General features: G+C 38.7%; 1 protein-coding gene and 1 pseudogene across 6 annotated transcripts in view; both read right to left on the reverse strand.

Moving 5' to 3' along the window:
• The window catches only part of KCNH1 (potassium voltage-gated channel subfamily H member 1), a 452,274-nt gene that overhangs the window by 186,118 nt on the left and 247,478 nt on the right, over positions 1–18,678 (reverse strand). The window lies entirely within an intron of this gene.
• On the reverse strand, positions 3,003–6,214 carry LOC102140559 (importin-7 pseudogene; annotated as a pseudogene).

The raw sequence follows: 18,678 nt of genomic DNA on the forward strand, positions 1-18,678 counted from the left end.
ACCACAGTTTTCACTGAACTCATTCGTAATGTAAGTACCAACCACTCTTTAGAGAAATTTGCTGGAAGGGATGTTTCATGTAGCACTCCCAAACCAGAGCTTGCCTGGAATAATCCCCACTCACATGATGTCAAAAGAGCCAGAAACAGCCCCTGGAAAAACTGAAACATCATTTACTCTTTGCCCTTCAAATGAGCATTAAGGGTAGATTTCTGCTGCTCCTCCCTAACCCCCACCCCAAAACTGCTCTCCCACTGATTTCTAGGGCAGCTTACCTGAAGGGTGAGGTGATGAGAAAGTTGATCAAGATGAAACATTAAAGCTAAAAAACACAAATGAAGGCAAGGACATTTGTCCAGCCTCTTCTTGCTCATTCTCCAGCTCTGTCTCTGCCATGTGCACAAATCACCCATTTAGGCACATTTTTATCCCAGAATTCTAACTCCTCTCTGTTCAAGCCTTTACGGTGACCACTAGACAGTACCCCCACCCACCCCTACCCTCATGCTAGAACTTCCCATCAAGATACACTAATCTTGGCAATGGTTCTTACACAGAGGAGCACATTGGAATCACCGGTAGAGGAGGTATGTTAGAGATATTAGAGAAATTTGCTGGGAGGGATGTTTCATGTAGCACTCCCAAACCAGAGCCCGCCTGGAATAATCCCCACTCACATGATGTCAAAAGAGCCAGAAACAGCCCCTGGAAAAAACTGAAACATCAGTTGCTCTTTGCCCTTCAAATGAGCATTAAACCCACTATATATGTATCGAGAATATATTTATTATATATATAAATGTACCAAGAATATATATTTATATATATATATAAATGTATCGAGAATATATTTATATATATATATATACACACACACACACACACACACACACTCATACCTGGTGTTTACTCTGGAGGTGCTCATTTAGTAGGCCTATAATGGAGGTCTTGAATCTAAACTTTTTAGTAGCATCATGGATAAGTTGGATGCACTCTCAGTTGAGGTGCTCTAGCTTAGAGCCTTCCTGGGGGCTTGTGAGAAATACAAAGCCATGAGCCTACCCCATGCCTACTGTGTTAGAATCTGCATGTTAACAAGACCCTCAGGTGATCTGTATGCACATTAAAATCTGAGAAGCACTGGCTTAGAGCACATACAGGTCAATAGGTTACTGTTCACAGCAGCAACCACATGTTTAGTGCTTTATATAATGAAGACTTTACCCTTGTTAAAGGAATTTCAAATATCTGGGAGCTTGATCCTACAGAAGCAGAGAATAAATATGGGAGCCTGAGGCCTTATAGGCACTCTAAAAATCACATCATGAGTCATGGGGACAGATGTCTATTTTGTTTATGCGTAAGGCCGGACCACTGAATTTTCTTTTCTGAGACAGGTCTTATTCTGTTTCCCAGGCAACAACAGTTTTCGCATGGGGGTGGGGGTGAGGGGGGACTGTCTGGTGGTTACTGTAAAGGCTTGAACAGAAAGAAGTCAGGGTGAAAATGTGCCCAAATGGGTGATTTGTCCACATGGCTGAGACAAAGTGCAGTGTTGCAATCTTTTTTTTTCTTAATTATGCATTTTAAACATCAATATGTACATTTGTTTTTACAGTTATACATTTTCTCATCTGTTTTAGACAACAGCTTGTAATAGTTTTGAATCCATTAAGATGTTGCTTTCAATTTGAAATATTTTGTATATACATGTATATAAAAATAACCCAATGATGACTCATCTGACAGATGTTTAAGATCAATAAAGGCTTATTTTTCAACATGCAGTTAGGAAGAAAGGGAAGCAAGCCAACCTCTCTACACTCTCTTTTGCTGGCTTGTTTTTGCAGTGGTATCAGTAGTGTTTTTGGAGGGAACCACATGCCTTCAGCCTATCTAGTTAAGATCAGATACCACAATCAACAAGAAGGGTAGAAGAGATGGGGAACGGGGAGTGGGTAAGTGTTAAATATCAATTTTCGAAGTGTGCATTTTGTACTCTTTCTAGATACAGGATTAAAAACAGGCCAATGAGGAAAAAATTGTTATAATTGTTATAAATTGTTATGTTGTTTTAAAACTGCAATCAAATCAAGACATAATAGCTGAATTAAGTTCTTTTAATAGATTGCACATATAGATGTTTAGCCATACTCTTAGATCAACTCTTTAACAGTAGAACTTCATATCCAATTAACATGGTCTAGATACCACCTTTCTTATTTTTTACAGTAAAGTCTGGTATTTAAATACCTACTTCTACACTGACAGCTTTAAGAAAAACAGGACACAGAGGGAGTTGTCATTTTTAGCAGCAATGAAATACCACCAACCCATTTTTACATACCAAATTCAAGTCCCTATCAGAAGTGAGTGGACCACAAAGTCACCGGGTACAAAATTGCTAGTCCATTTTTAAATCAATAACTTGAAATTACCCTTGCCCCCAACCCCATTACATCTTTTTATAAACAGCAAACTTTTTGCTGTTTTATACGTAGGCTAGCAGGCTTGTTTCAATATGAAAGTGCTAACTCATTTACAGAGTTTTATAATCAGTTATGTAGTGCTATAATAAATGTCCAATAATCTACATAGGAACAATGATGAATAAAAATGATGATTGAATAAGGCTATCAAATTACCTTATCTTATTTACATATAAAGAACAGATACCCAATGGTGAGGAAGAGACAGAAATTGAACAAATTCTCACAGGTTTAAAAATTACATCTACCTTTGAGTTTTATACTGTAAATGAGACATTTTAAGTAGCCCATGCCTATTTTTTCCTCAGAAAAAGAAAAGTTGCCTTCATGACATCCCCTCTTGTGTCAGATTTCCACAGTGTCACTTTGAAGCTTCAGAGTCAGGATCTTACTTTCTTCAAAAAATAAAGAAAATACACCCCCTAAGGTACCTCCAATCCTCCCCACCCCCAAAATCCCGCCGGTTTCTTTTCCAGTGCCAGGTTGCATGGTCAGGTCCTATCTCCCGGGATTATTGTTGTGATTTTTTTTTCTGTCCATCTATTGATCATTAGTTTAGAATAGATAACATGAACCGGTTCTGGAACCACTACTAGGAGGAACACAAGCTCTTCACTACAATCACACAGTAGGAAAGAAAGAGATAAATCAATTCATCCCTGGTGCTGGGCCTCCAAAATTGAAAGAATTTGGCACAACTGGAGCACTGAATTTGTATCCTCTGTGCGTCTCAATCATTTTGGATTCATGGGCTGCTCTTCTTTGATCAGCCAGAGTTGCTACATCTGTAACTATTTTCTTTGTTCTTCATTAAGACCATGAGTCAGAGACTGATACCACACAGGATTATGATTTTGAATAGTCTGAAAGATAGCTTTAAATATCTGATACTCAACAACAGGGTTATCTTCGTCATCAATGACTGTGGAATAGCCTTCCTGAGCAGTTTCTTCAGCATCATCTTCTTCCCAATTTTCATCATCTCCATCTTCACCTGCCTGCTTAGCCAGAATCTCCAAATATTCTTTCTCATCTTTATCAATATCATCTTCATCACTCCCCAGTTCCTCGGTTTCATCATCATCTTCAGCTTCATCATCATCACTGTCATTTTTGGACAAAAGAGCATGGCAGGCATATGCTCTTTTCAATCCATTCAATAAAAGGATAAAAGCTGGCAAAATCTGTCCAGAAACCTGATTCAAACCTTGGGGTGTCTGTTCCATTATCAATAAGAGCACAGAGACTGAGACCACACATATTTCTGTCATGAAGCCTCAAGAAACAGTCAACATCATTAAGCCACTGTCTAATAAAATTATTTGTAACTGGTTAAACATTATTAGGGAAGTGAAGATTTTCTAAGGTATTGAGTAATAGGTATGCATTATAATGCAAAGCTGCAATTGCAACTTGCAGACATATAGTTCAAAGTTCACTTGTCTTAACCTCTCGTCAGTCTTTCTAAGGCTGCTTGCACGAATAAGGAAATGCACTGGTCAATGTCATGCCCTTTGCACTGCAGAATGATGACCTCTAACAATTTTGCCGCATGACACTCTGCATCTTCTCCTGCAACTCCTGTAAGAACCTTTTTGCACATACTGTATATCATTTCAAGATACTGGGTATCAGACAGAAATGTCTTGCTAAGAACTGTTACATAATTATAAAGGAGCGGCATCATATCTGTAAAGTAATCAAAGCCATCTTACTGAAAGACTTCAAATACAAGGGGTGGTAGCTGCCACATTTGTGGAGACACTTGTTGACATGTCAGGCTACGCGCTAAAGAGAATATCTCCTCATAGGATTCTGAGACATGCTGTTGTAAAACAGTACCAATGACCTGTAAGCAGATTCCCTCAAGCTGTTGGGTTATCTCTTTATGATCTTCAACTACAACTAAGAAGTGTGTCAGCTGTATTCAGAATTCCCATAGCAGTAACTGCTTTGTCATCACTACCTTCTTTATCAGGACTGATCTGGATTACTTGGCTAAATGTCATTGCCAACTATTGTGCCATTTCTACTGCAACAAGAGTAACTTCTTCGCTATTTTCACAGATCATTTTCCGAATTACATTGGTAAGGTCATCATTTTCTGTTTCTCTTATAATATGAAGAAGAGCCTGCATTACAGGTCTGATGAATGGTGTGATATATTCTTTAAATTTTTCTTGATTGCTGATCAATACTTGAAAGACAATGGCAGCTTCCACTTTCACAGGCATGTCTCTATCATCAATCAGACATCTTGTTAGCTCTAAAGCTGTCTGAAGGTTCTGATCACTTTTGAACTTTACTTCACAAAAATAGTGAAGCACCCAGCAAGCCCTTGCTCTCGTAGCCTAGTTCACTGCTGAAGAGAAAGAATACATGATTCTGCAACATGTATTCCATCTGATCTTTATAGATCTTCTTCTTCAGAAGTATTTCAGCTCAAGACCCAATCATATGCAGGGCTCCATCTGTTTTTCAAAGGTCAGCATTTGGTTCTGTAAGAATCCGGTAACAAAATCCCATAGTCTTTTGAAGTACCTGTTTCCTCTTACTACGGGCTGTAAACAAAAGCTTCTGGGCAGCAGTGGTAAAAGGAATGAAATCTTCAAACACATTAAACTTCATGCTTATATATTCGTAAGGGTCTTCTTCCCGAAGTTCCTCATCAGCATCTGTATAACACATCAATGGAAAAATAACATCTTGGATAATGCCTTGTATATGGGGTTTCAGTTTCTTCCAGGTGAGAGCATGAGAAACTCCTTGATTAATAGAATTTAATGTCTGTTGTAAAACTTGAGGAACCATATATTGCTTCTCCTTGTATTGTTATAACACCTTTAATAAAACTTGCTGGACACCAACAACAAATGCCTTCAGAAATACTTCAGCCAACTTACTATAGTCCTAGGAAACATTGCCAGGGCTTTCATATCTTTCAAAAAGTCTTGCTAAAATATGTAAGGCCCACTTCTTGCATTTTCACTATGGTAACTCAGGTCGATCATCTTCTTCAATTCGAAGTGTTTCAGTCTTCAAAATTTCTATCCATTCTGTCAGGTTCTGTTGGTTTGTCAGTTCCAGTGGCAGTATATGCTGAATAAGAGCATAGAAGATCTTGAATATTTGTTTCTGGATGATGACAGACTGATCAGACTGGTCAGAAAGAAGCTGGATAAAATGATCCTTTAGAACTGGCAGAAAATGCTGCATTGCTACTACTAATGGACTCCACTCCTCTAGTTTTTTATACTTATAATTTTTCCAAGCTGATAAAGGCAAAGAAGAATTCCTAGCCAACAAGCACTGTTATCGTACTGAAGATAAAAGCCAATTTTGTCCACAATGGCTGTCCAGCAGCTTGAATAATCATGTTTGATGATGTGATGAATGCATGTAGTAAGCTGTACCCTGATGAGCTCAGGAGAATGGATAATGGCTTCTACAATATTTTCTCAAATACAATGGCAATCTTCTTCTGGAATAGTATAAGGGGATATATACCCTTGTGCTGTTTCTCGACCAAGCCAATACTGTGTTATATTTTTCAAATACGTAACACCTGCCTCACAGGTAAATCCAGTTGTTCCAACAGTAATCTGGAGCAGCGGTGAGACAAAATTCAGAGACTTGTGTGTTTCATTGAGCTGGCGCTCCAAGGTCTCTCGCAGGGCTGGGTCCATGGTGCCCTGCAGGGCCTCGATAATGGTGTTGGGGTCCATCGCAGCACAGACTCAGTCAAACCCGGGGCTTCGGTGCTACTGGGCCAGGAAGAGTGCTACTCACTGCACACATGGACCTGCCACAGCAGCAACTGGCGCAAAAGGGCAGTGGTGCAATCTTAACTCACTGCAACCTTGAACTCCTGGGCTCAAGTGATCCTCCCACCTCAGCCTCCCAAGTAGCTGGGACTGCAGGCTCATGCTACCATGCCAAGCTGATTTTGTGTTGTTGTAGAGATAGGGTCTCACTAAGTTGCCCGGGCTGGTCTCGAACTCCTGGTCTCAAGCAATCATCCTCCCTCAGCCTCCCAAAGTGCTGGATTTACAAGCCTGAGTCACCATGCGTGGCCAATATTTTCAACAGTTAGAGGCAGGAATGAAAAACAATTCCTTTTTGCTTTGCTCAAAATAAGTATTTGTGAGCATCCACTTAAAGAGTTACTGTGCTAGATGCTGGACATACAAATAGAAATAAGACCCAGTTCCTGCTCTTGTGGAAAGGGCAACATTAGAGAAATGTTCAGGAAATGGAGCAAAGGCCCTTATCTCAGCTTAAGGAAGTCTTAGCTCACTATTGTTTGGCTGAATCTCAAAAATGTACAAACCAACAGGAATGTCCCCTTCTTCCCCACAGATTCCCTGAAGCCAGTGAACTGTATGGCAGGAAAACCAAATACTAACTGTGAGTTGCCCTGTCCTAGAAGGCAAGAGAAGGGACTTCAGGGCATGCATGTCAAGTTAGGCTTTGATGACTTGTGTTAGAAGGTTCAGGAAGAAAGGAGCATCACTTATCCCCTATGAAAAAAAGGAATGGCCAAGAGACCTTCCTTGAATCCATGAAGAGCTTCCAAAAGGAAAAATTTTAAGTTTAGGGATGATAAGGAGCAGAAAGGCTTGGTCTGCTTTACCTGGTGAGCCTATCAATGTACCCATCAAGCACATGCTCGTTACCCAGCAGAGTGTTGGGCACTAGGGGGTGAAGGAGGATAGAATCTAAGATTACTTTTAGCTCTGAAAACCTCAAGACCATTTAGGTTAGGCTCTTCATTTTACAAAAGACCAAGTGCAGACCCAGAATAGGCCTTATCCAAAATCACATTACTAGCTCTTGAGTACAGGATTACTAGCAGGCTGCAATCTGGGAAGATGGCTGAAGTACACTCGACACTATATAAAACTCCAACATCAGTACTTTGGGCAACATGTAGTCACCAGAGGTTTCTGAGCTGGTGACCAGCTTAGTCAAAACCACTTTCCCCCTTGATAATAGTAAATGCCATTTCCAGTTAAGTTACAGATGACAGATTTTAAGTAATGTTTCCATGTCTATGTGTGAGATCTGAATGGTACCTCCATTACTGGCATTACATTTTATTCCTCAACCCTCCTCTTCACAGCTCTTATTAGGAAAGCACGGAAAGTCAGGTGATGAGGCCCACAGGAGCTGTGCCTTGCCAGTGTTCCCTCATGAAAGGCTGCAGCCAGAACTGTGTCCTTCCTTCTTGATGCAGGTCTCTATGCTTAACTTGTTCACCCTCTGTTCCAGAGCATTAGGTGCTCCAAGTGAAGTACTTTTGAATTCTGTCAACCCTGACCTCTCCCCTGTCATGTAGAAAGGCCTCAAGTGGTAGTTTCTAGGGCTACTGATCATACAAGCACATGCACCCTTCTCAGGAGAGGGAAATTAGAAAACTTGCTAACTAGAGGTGCCATGGCAGGTGCCAACTGGATCAGTGCAGGATGGAATAGCACATTCCAGAGCGCCTCATGAGTCCACTGCTAAGGGTAGAGCTAATTTACAAGAAACATGCAGAGGGTTTGGCTGGATCCCCTCTGATACTAACTGAGCCCAGCTCTCATATGGCATGGAGAGCCTATGGCATGGAGCGGATGGTGCTGGGGCAGGCTTCCCTCAGCCTGACAGCAGAGCAGCTGTCTCTACTATTGAGCCAGGTGTGACCCCAGAATGCCGTCTCTACCCCCTCAGCATGGTGGCAATGCCATGGCAGTGAGGATATGGGGAATGGGGAGCAGCTTAGGGGAGACTAAGGCATTGCAGGGCTGAGGTCCACTATGCAGCTCCAGGTCCCCCTACCATGCTCCTTCAAGAACGGAGTTGGTAGCAAAAGATTATCACCAAGTTCCTCTCAACTCAGCAAAACAAGTGGGGAAGTGAGAAAAGAAAGGAGGAGGAAGATAGCTTCCTGTGCTGTGAGGACTAATTGCAAGCAAAACATGTGTCAGCTGCCACTGCATACAGTAAACACTCAATGGATGGTAACCTTAAGGGTTTGGGCTGCACCTTTAGTGCCCAAATCCTATGCCTATGGAGGGACTGAGGTACTTGGACAACAACAGTCAAGGCAGGTGGAGAAAATCCTAGTTTTGATTGTACCAAAACAAATCACCTCACCCTTAGCAGAGTAAGACAACTAGCATTTTACCATGTTCACTGATTCTGAGCATGAGAAATTTAGAAAAGGCCCAGCAGGATGGCTTGTCTCTGTTTCTTGACATCTGGAGCCTCATTCAGAAAGATTCAAAGATGGGGTAACTTAATTGGAATCATCTATGAGCCATAACTGGTGGTTGACCCATGCTGTCAGCTATAACCTGAAGCTGTAAGCTGGAACACCCATACATGGCCCTTCCATGTGGCTGTGTGAGTTTCTTTACAGAATGGTAGCTGGGTTCCTTTTTTTTTTCTTCTTTTTTTTTCTTTTTTTTTGAGATGGAGTCTTGCTCTCTCTCTCAGTCTGGAGTGCAGTGGCGCAATCTCGGTTCACTGCAAGCTCCGCCTCCCAGGTTTACACTGTTCTCCTGCCTTAGCCTCCCAAGTAGCTGGGACTACAGGCGCCCGCCAACATGCCCGGCTAATTTTTTGTATTTTTTAGTAAAGACAGGGTTTCACCGTGTTAGCCAGGATGGTCTCGATCTCCTGACCTTGTGATCCACCTGCCTCAGCCTCCCAAATGCTGGGATTACAGGCATGAGCCACTGCGCCCGGCCGGTAGTTGGGTTATAAGAGTAGGTGTCCCAAATAAATCACGCAGAATCTGTATGACCTTTGATGACTTAGCCTATCACTATAATGTGACTTCTGCCATAGCCACAAGGTTTTCCAGGTTCAAGGGCAGAGAACAAGTATCAAAGGCAAATTTTTAAAAGAACACGTGGAATGGAAGGTAATATTAAAGCTATCTCTGGAATATACAATCTGCTTCATTTGTCAGGCTAAATATATGCTCCCATAGTCTCCCAATGCAGAGATATTATGTGCAATCTCTGGAACAAATATTTTCATATGACAGCTCATTAATTCAGTCTTTACAATAATACTGCAAGGTAGTTTATTATTACTCCATGTTTTACCTGAAACTGAGCTCAAAAAGTTTAGACATCTTGACCAAGGTCATATAGTTTTTAAGCACCAAAGCAGTATCAAATTCAGATCTAAATCTGTTAACTACTTATTAAAACTCAAAGCTCATAGTCTTTAGAGGACATTTTGGGTCAAACTAAATGATCTTGGGTTCTAGGGCAGTAGGAATAAGGTGGCAAAGAAAAAAAAAGGCAGCTGTTCATTTGATGCCTAAATGTTCACAGTGTACATACAGTGCTGAAGCTAAGCTTGTAACTCTTAAGTGTTATTTTTTTCTAATAAATGCATTTTATGTAAGGGAAGACTTTGAAAAACAGTATCTCCAGATAGAATGGAAACTGGGCCACCTTACTAGTCTCTCCTACACCCCAATCGCATTTTCCAAAGTAGAGAGAAAGGTACAGTTCAGAACCTCTGTTTTTCAAACTGGAATAAGGCCCCTCTCTTACTTTTCCCCCAACTCTTTAAGATAGATCATTTTTATTTTGAAACTTAGCCTAGATTGTGGGGCAAAGAACAATCAAATGAAACGGGTGAATTCCCATTTTATTCCTTATTGTCATTCTCTATCTCAGGTAGCTGATGGATCCAGGCTAAATGTGAGTCAAAAAGTATGTTACAGATCAGCTTTAGTTGAAAAAAAAATGGGTATATATCAATACAACTCAATGGGGGAATAAAAACTTTTTCAACAAATAGTGTTAAGACAACTGGATATCTGCATGCAAGTGAATGAAGGTGGACCCCTACCTCACACCATACACAAAATTTAACTCAAAATGGATCATAGTCTTAATTGTAAAAGCTAATGCTCTAAAACTCTTAGATGATCATATAGGGGCAAATCTTTATGACCCTGAGTTAGACAAAGCCTCCTTAATTGTGACACCAAAAGTACAGTCTACAGAAGAAAACTAGATAAATTGGACTATGTGAAAACCTAAACTTTTGTACTGCAAAAGATACCATCAAGCACGAAAAAATGCAACCCACAGACTAGCAGAAAATATTTGCAAATAAAATACCTCATAAGAGATTTGTATACAGAATATATTATAAAAAAACTCATAACCCAATAGTGAAAATATTAACAACCCAAAATAGGCAAAGGATCTAAACAGACATTTCTCCAAAGAAGATATAGAAATGGCCAATAAGCACATGAAAAGATGTTCAACATCCCCAGTCATAGGGGAAATGCAAATCAAAACCACAATGAGACATCACTTTACACCCATTAAAATGGCCATAATCAAAACGACAAGTGTTAGTGATGATGTAGAAACATTAGAACACTGAAATTGTTGGAAGAATGTAAAGTGGTGCAGATGCTTTGGAAAACAGTTTAGCAGTTCCTCAAGATGTTAAATATGGAGTTACCAAATGACTCAGCAATTCCACTCCTAAGTCTATACCCAAAAAAGGCAGAAACAAATGTCCATATGAAAACTTGTACATAAATGTTCAATAACGTTCAGAGGAGCATTGTTCATAATGGCCAAAAAAGTGAAAACAGCCCATATACCTGTCAACTGATGAACAAATGAATTAGATGTGGTATAGCCATACAATAAAATATTATTCAGTAATAAAAAGGAATGAAGTACTGATAAATGCTACAAAATATTAGAACCTTGAAAATGTTATTCCAAGTGAAATAAGCCAATCACAAAAGACCACATATTGTACAATTCTATTTATATAAAGTGTCCAGAACAGGTAAATCTAGATTTAGAAAAAGTAGATTAATGGTTGCCTAGGCCTACAAAATGTGAGGAGAAATGGAAAGCGACTGAAAATGGGTATGGGGTTTCTTTCGGGAATTATGAAAATGTTCTGAAATTGATAGTGGTGATGGTTGCACAACTCAATAAATGTACTTAAAACTACTGAATTGTACATTTTAATTATGCAAATTGTATGGTAGGTGAGTTTTATTTCAATATTTATATCCACACACACATACACATATATGTTTACACACACACACACACACATATATATGTCCAAAGCAAATTCATATTAAAGTGGGGGCAATGTCAAGAATAGAAAACCACCCACAGATGCTCCTCTGCTTTAGCCTGACATGTGGCTATGTGACCAAAGGTACTGTGAAAAGCAATTAGACGGTGCTTTCTGAAAAACAATTTTATTGAGGTATAATTTACATGTGACAAAGTACTTCCATTTGAATTCATAGCTTGATGTGTTTTCACAAATGTGACCACCATATAACTAACACATTCAAGATACAGGATATTTTTTTACCCCAAAAAAAGTCCCATGTGCCCCTCTGTCCCAAAATGACCAGCCCTAGGCAACAATTGAGCTACTTTGTCATTTTAAGTAAGTTTTGCCCTTTTCTATAATTCCAGATAAATTAAATCCTACAGCATGTACTATCTGGGATCTGGACTGTTTTATAACTCAGGATAATATATTTGAAATTCAACCATGTGTCATGCATATCTCTAATACATTGCTTTTTTATTGCAGAGAGTATTCCCTTATATAAATAGACTAAAGTTTGTTTTGCATTTATCTGCTTAAGGACATTTGATATTTTTCCCTAATTTTAGTTATTATGAACACTGATATACAAGTTTTTGTGTGAACATATGTTTTCATTGCTCTTCGGTAAATGAACAGAAGTGGAAACACCAGGTCTTATAAGTGTATGCCTAACTTTATAAGAAATTGCCAAGCTGATTTCCAAAAATGTTAATACTATTCTACGTACCCACAAGCAATATATGTAAGTCTTTTGAATTTTATTCATCATAGTGGGTATCTCATTGTAGTTTTCAATAGCCTTTCCTTGATGACTAATTAAATGAAGCATTTTTTCATGTGCCTTTGGCCATTTACGTGTGCATGTGTGTGTGTGTGTGTGTGTGTGTGTGTGTGTGTGTGTGTGAGAAGTGTCTGTCCAAATCTTCCGCCTATTTAAAAAATTATTTTTAATTGAGTTGTATAAGTTTTTTTTAATACATTCGGGATTCAAATCTTTATCAGCTTAGTCTGTGGCTTAAAATTTCATTTTCTTAATGGTGTCTTTTTTAATAGTGCCTTTGATAAAGTCCAATGTATCATTTTTTTGCTTTTATGTTTCAAATGTCTTGTGTCCTAAGAAATCTTTGCATATGCCAATGTTGAAAAACTTCTAGTTTTACAGTTTTAATTTTTATGTTTCAGTATACTACCTATTTTGAGTTAAATTTTGAGTCTAAAGGGTTGAAGTTCATTTTTTGTATATGAACATCCAATTTTGTAGAACCATTTGTTGAAAGACTATTTCCCCACTAAAATATCTTCTTAACAACATTTCATCACAAGATTCCTCATTTCCCTTTTATAGTCACACCTACTTCCTTCCAACTTTCCTTTAATCCTCTTCTCATTAACTCCTACCAACCACTAACCTGTTTTCCACTTCTATAATTTTGTCATTTCAAGAATACTGAATATATGGAATCATAAAGTATATAACATTTTGGGATTTGCTGTTTATTCTTTGCATTTATCCATGTATGATGCTCTTCCTTCATTTGTATAGATTTAAGTTTCACTGATAGTGTTTGTCTTGCATCTGAAGAACTTGCATCTTAAGTCCACTGGTGAATAATTCTGTCAGCTTTTGTTTGCCTGAAAAAGTTTTCATTTCATATTTATTTTTGAATGGTATTTTTATTGGATATAGAACTCTAGGTTGACAGTTTGCTGTTTTCGTTACAGCTCTTTAAAGATGTGATTTCATTTTCTTCTCATTTAAAAGTTTCTGACAAGACATATGTGAGTATTGTTATCTTTGTTCCTCTGTATGTAATTTTTTTGTCAGCTCTTAAAATTTTCTCTTTATCAATTTTGTTCAGTAATTTGATCATGAACTCCTTTGTGTTTTATCCTTCTTGGAGTTGTTGACCTGCCTGGATCTGTGAGTTTATAATTTTCACAAAATATGAAAAGTTTTTAGCCACTAGTTGAAATTTTTTCTGCCCTTCATCCTTTCTGGGACTCCAATGACATGCATATTTACAACAGCTGTTCAAAAGACCCTGTTTGTCAATTCTATTTTCTCTGTCATTTTAGGTCTATTTCCATTAACTGATTTTTCTCCTAGTTATGGGTCATGTGTTTTGTTTTGTTGTGTTGTGTTTTGTTGTGTTGCTTTTAGGCAAGCCTGGTAATTTTGGATTGGATGCTGGACATTGTGCCTTCATATTGTTGACTGCTGAATACTGTCCTCTTTAATGGATGTTGAACTGTGTTCTGACTGGCAGTTAACTTAATTACATATCAGTTTAATCCTTTTTTAGGCTTTATGAAAACTTTATTAAGTAGACTTTACTCTAGGGCTTATTTAGTCCTATAACTAAGCTGTGACTTATTTTGGAATGCCGTCAATATTAAGCAGGACCCTAAACCCTGGCTGGTCATAACTCAAACTTCTACCAGCCCTGTAATGCCTCTGGAAATATTCAGCTTACAGATACCTGGTAGTTCTTTGCCTGGCTTATGCAGTTTCAGCCTACATATAGCAGTGAGCTGCAGTTGCAAGAGGAACTCTGTAAAGATCCTCAGCGTTTTCTCTACTGAGCACATTCCAGCCACTCAACCTCTTCAAATTCAAATTTTTGTCTTCTCAACTCTGTGATATCATGCTCTTCTCGAGTGTGTATTGTGGTCCAGAAAGTATCTCCGGGCAGAAAGTTGGTATTATCACAGGGCTTATGTCATTTGTTTCCCTTCTCTGAGGAGTCACAGAACTGTACTAATTACCAAAAGGAGTTTTTATAGATTTTTGTCTGGTTTTCTAGTTGTTTACAGTAATAGAGTAAGTCCAACTCTAGTCACTCTCTTGTGTCTGGAAGTAGAAGTCACTGATATTATCTATGTTAATACAGTGAAAAAAAAAAACCCAGTGTTGTCCCTCTCTCCATCCTCACCCCCACACCTCCACTGCTAATACTGTCTCTGTGATGTGCAATATCCAAGGCTTGATTTAGGTCTAATGAATATCTCTGAGAACACAGTACACTTTGGGTTTCCCAGCACAAGAATTGAAATGAAAAAAGCACAGGGTACTCTCCCAGCTGAGATTCTCAGCCTCTTTTTTCCCCTACTGTGAACAGTGTCACCCAGGTGCCCTCACTCACCTATTTTAAATACACTCGCCAACTCTGCTAACAGCTTCAGCCTCTGTTAATCAGGTAGCTTTTCATTAACGTTCTTATCCTTGTCCCAGCATCTTATTAGTCATGCTTTATTAGTAGACATGTTAAGTCTCAAATCTTAGTTCCTGTTAGCTTCTCAGTATCTGTTGTCAAGTTGAAGATCTCAGACAGAAGGAGATAAGAACTGGTTCATTACAGAGTGACTCTTTCTAATAAATCTCCTTGGTTCTCTATGATACTTATATATTCTTCCCACTATAGTTGCCTTTTTCTCTCTATTTAGAACCAATACAAATCATAGAAATGAGATCATTCAGCTTAAGGGTATATTATCTTCACTTCAGCCCGTCCTTCTTTAAGATGAACAATGCTGTCTTTAGATTCTGATACTGGCTCTGCCACTTATTAGCTGGATAGCCCCAGACAATTGACTGACTGAGTTTGTTTCCATACTTACGGAATAGGAAAAATATATTCTGCGTATCTCACGGAGTTTTTTAAGGATTAAGCAAGATAATCTGTGTTAAGTACTTTATATAGTGCCTGCACCATGGTAAATGCTTAATAAATGTTAGCTATGATGACAATGATGGTGATTAAAATGGTCTTTCCATACACTCTGCATACCATCCCTCTGACTGACCTGAGGATTATAATTATTCCCTATCTACTAGCAAAGAAGTTTCAATTTCCCTTCACTTCTGCTTTTAAACAGTTTTCTCCTATTTTACAAAAAAAAAAAGAGTGTGTTCTTTTCTTCCCTTTTCCAGCTCTTCATAAACACAGTGTATTAGTCCATTCTTTCATTGCTATAAAGAAATACCTGAGACTGGGTAATTTATAAAGAAAAGAGGTTTAATTGTCTCATGGTTCTGTAGGCTGTACAGAAAGCATGATGCTGACATCTGCTCAGCTTCTAGGGAGTCCTCAGGAAACTTACAATTATGGCAGAAGACAAACGGGGCACAAGATGTCTTACATGGCAGAGGAGGAGCAAGAGAGAGAGTGGGGAGGTGTTACACACTTATAAACGACCAGATCTCATGATAACTCACTCACTCACTATCATGAGAATAGCACTGACCAGATGATGCTACACCATTCATAAGAACTCTGCCCCCATGATTCAATCACCTCCCACCAGGGCCCACCACCAATAGTGGGGATTATCATTAAACGTGGGATTTGGGTGGGGACACAGATCGAAACCATATCACATGGTTTTTCATTTCTATGACTCTTCTATCCAATTTATTCTTAATTCCCTTTAATCAAGCTTTTATCCTCAATACTTTAATTTTCTGTAAAAGTTACCAATCATCTCTGAACCACATTAAATGTTATTTTCAAAGTCCTACTATTCCTTTCAAGTCCTACTGGGCTTTCTGTAGCTTTTGACAGAATTGTCCATTTTCTCAATTTTGGCTACCATGACCACTGAACTATCATTTTTCATTTTCTACTGGTGGCAGATTAAATTACTGCTATTATTTCTTGCTTCCCCCTAAGCAATATTATCCATTCTCTTGCAATGGCCTTGTATGTAACAGAATCCCCTGCTTCTTGTCTTTCAGGCTTGACCATATGACTTTGAAAAATGAGATATTGGAAGGCATATCATGAACAAAGATTTGAAATGTGCTTGAATAGTTGGAGTTTCCCTCTTTTAAAAATTTTTTATTTTTTTAAATTTTTTTTCATTTGTTTTTAGAGAGATCTCACTCTGTTGTCCAGGCTGGTGTTCAGTAGAATGATTATAGCTCACTGCAGCATTCAACTCCTGGGCTCAAGTGATTCTCCCTCCTCAGACTATCATGTAGCTGGGACTACAGGTGCATGCCACTGTGCCCAGCATTTTTTTTTTTTTTTTTTTTTTTTTTTACTTTTTATAGAGATGGAGAGGGTCTCACTGTGTTTGCCAGGCTGGTCTTGAACTCCTGACCTCAACTATCCTCCTAACTCAGCCTCCCAAAGTTCTGGGATTACAGGCATGAGCCACCAGGCCCAACCCTAGGGTTCCCGCCTTATGCCCCTGATTCAAAGACATAAAAAGAACAGAAAAAAAAAAAAACAATAATATGTGAGTCAAGTCACTCCAGATACAGTTGACAGTAAATAATCATAGGGAGATTTATGAAAATGAAAGACTTAAAGAATTTCAGGCCGGGCGCAGTGGCTCAAGCCTGTAATCCCAGCACTTTGGGAGGCCAAGACAGGAGGATCACGAGGTCAGGAGATCGAGACCATCCTGGCTAACACGGTGAAACTCCGTCTCTACTAAAAAATACAAAAAACTAGCCGGGCGAGGTGGCGGACGCCTGTAGTCCCAGCTACTCGGGCGGCTGAGGCAGGAGAATGGTGTAAACCCAGGAGGCGGAGCTTGCAGTGAGCTGAGATCCAGCCACTGCAGTCTAGCCTGGGAGACAGAGCGAGACTCTGTCTGAAAAAAAAAAAAAAGAATTTCAAAAAGTCAAACAGACCAATAATTACAATAGACAATGAGATAGTAGTGAAAAAATAGATAAAATATTGTAAATATAATTCAGTTAAGTGGAATTGAGAGGCTATAATTCAGTTCTTAAAGCTTCTCAGTGATTCTAATATGCAGCCAAGTTTGAGTCACTGGTCTCAGTTTTGATAGTTTAAGTTCAAGGCTGGGGATTAGTTTAGCCCTAAGCATGTGACATAATTCTGGCCAATGAAGCATAAAGGAAAGTCTACTGAGGTTGGAGAATAGAAGTTTCTTGGAAAGTTTCTTCACTTTTAAAAGGAGTCAAAGAAAAAAAAAGTCTTCTACATCTGCTGGGCACTGTAGCAGCTGCATGTAGCCCTGGAAGTCTGGCAAAGGGTAATGCCCACGTGGAGGTAAAGGACAGGAAAGACAGAAGAAATCTGATGCTGTCTTTGAGTCACTGAATTAAACAGTGCTGAAGAAGCTGTACATTAGGGCATCTCACAATGTAAGAGAATAAATTTTCCTGCTGTTTAAAACAATTGAAGTTAGACATTTCTATTATTTATAGATGGAAGCATCCTGATACTATGACTAGCAGGATTTATCCTAGGAATATAAGAAGTGGCCAATATTAGAAAATCTGGCAAACATGCCATACTTTCTTCTGTATATATTCCAGAATAACTCTCTCAAAGGTCTCATGGAAACATGAACAGGGATATTCATCACAACACTGTGGTACCAAGGCAACAGAGGAAACCTAAGTCCACCACCGGGAATTAGATAAGTAAAATGTAGTCATTTTGCACAGCACTGAATATTGTGCAGAACCATGTCAGGAACAATACAATAGATTTGTATATTTTTTCATCAATATATACACACAAATTCATATACATATAGCAGCATATATACATATATATAGCAGCATACATACATATATATATACCAGCATAGCTATAATGCCAAAGATCATAGTGTCTAATGAAAAAAAAAAAGAAATATATTCATAGCACAATATCTTTTAAGTAAATTAAACTCATATACCCCTACAAATACACATACCTCACTGTATATTTCTCAGGGATACATATATCTCAAAATATACAGATTGAAGGCAGAATGGTGGATTAAAGGGGTAAGAACAATAACAAAGAAACAACCAAGGTTGATAGTGTTCCATACACTTAGGAGTATGATTAATTCAGTTTCCTATACTTGAAGGGAAGGAAGGAGGAAATGGAGGGAAGGAAGGAGGAAATGGAAGAAAGGAAGGAGAAAGAAAAGAAGAGAAATGGAGACCTATCAATGTAATTCACCACATTAAGAATTGAAATGAAACATATGATTCTTCTCAAGAAACACAGAGCATTTGATAAAACTTTCATGAATTATTCTTAATAAGCCAAGATTAGAAAAGCAGTGCTTTAATCTGGAAAGAATATCTATCAGA

The sequence above is a fragment of the Macaca fascicularis genome, chromosome 1, assembly GCF_037993035.2.
Source record: "Macaca fascicularis isolate 582-1 chromosome 1, T2T-MFA8v1.1".
NCBI classification, from domain to species: Eukaryota; Metazoa; Chordata; class Mammalia; order Primates; family Cercopithecidae; genus Macaca; species Macaca fascicularis.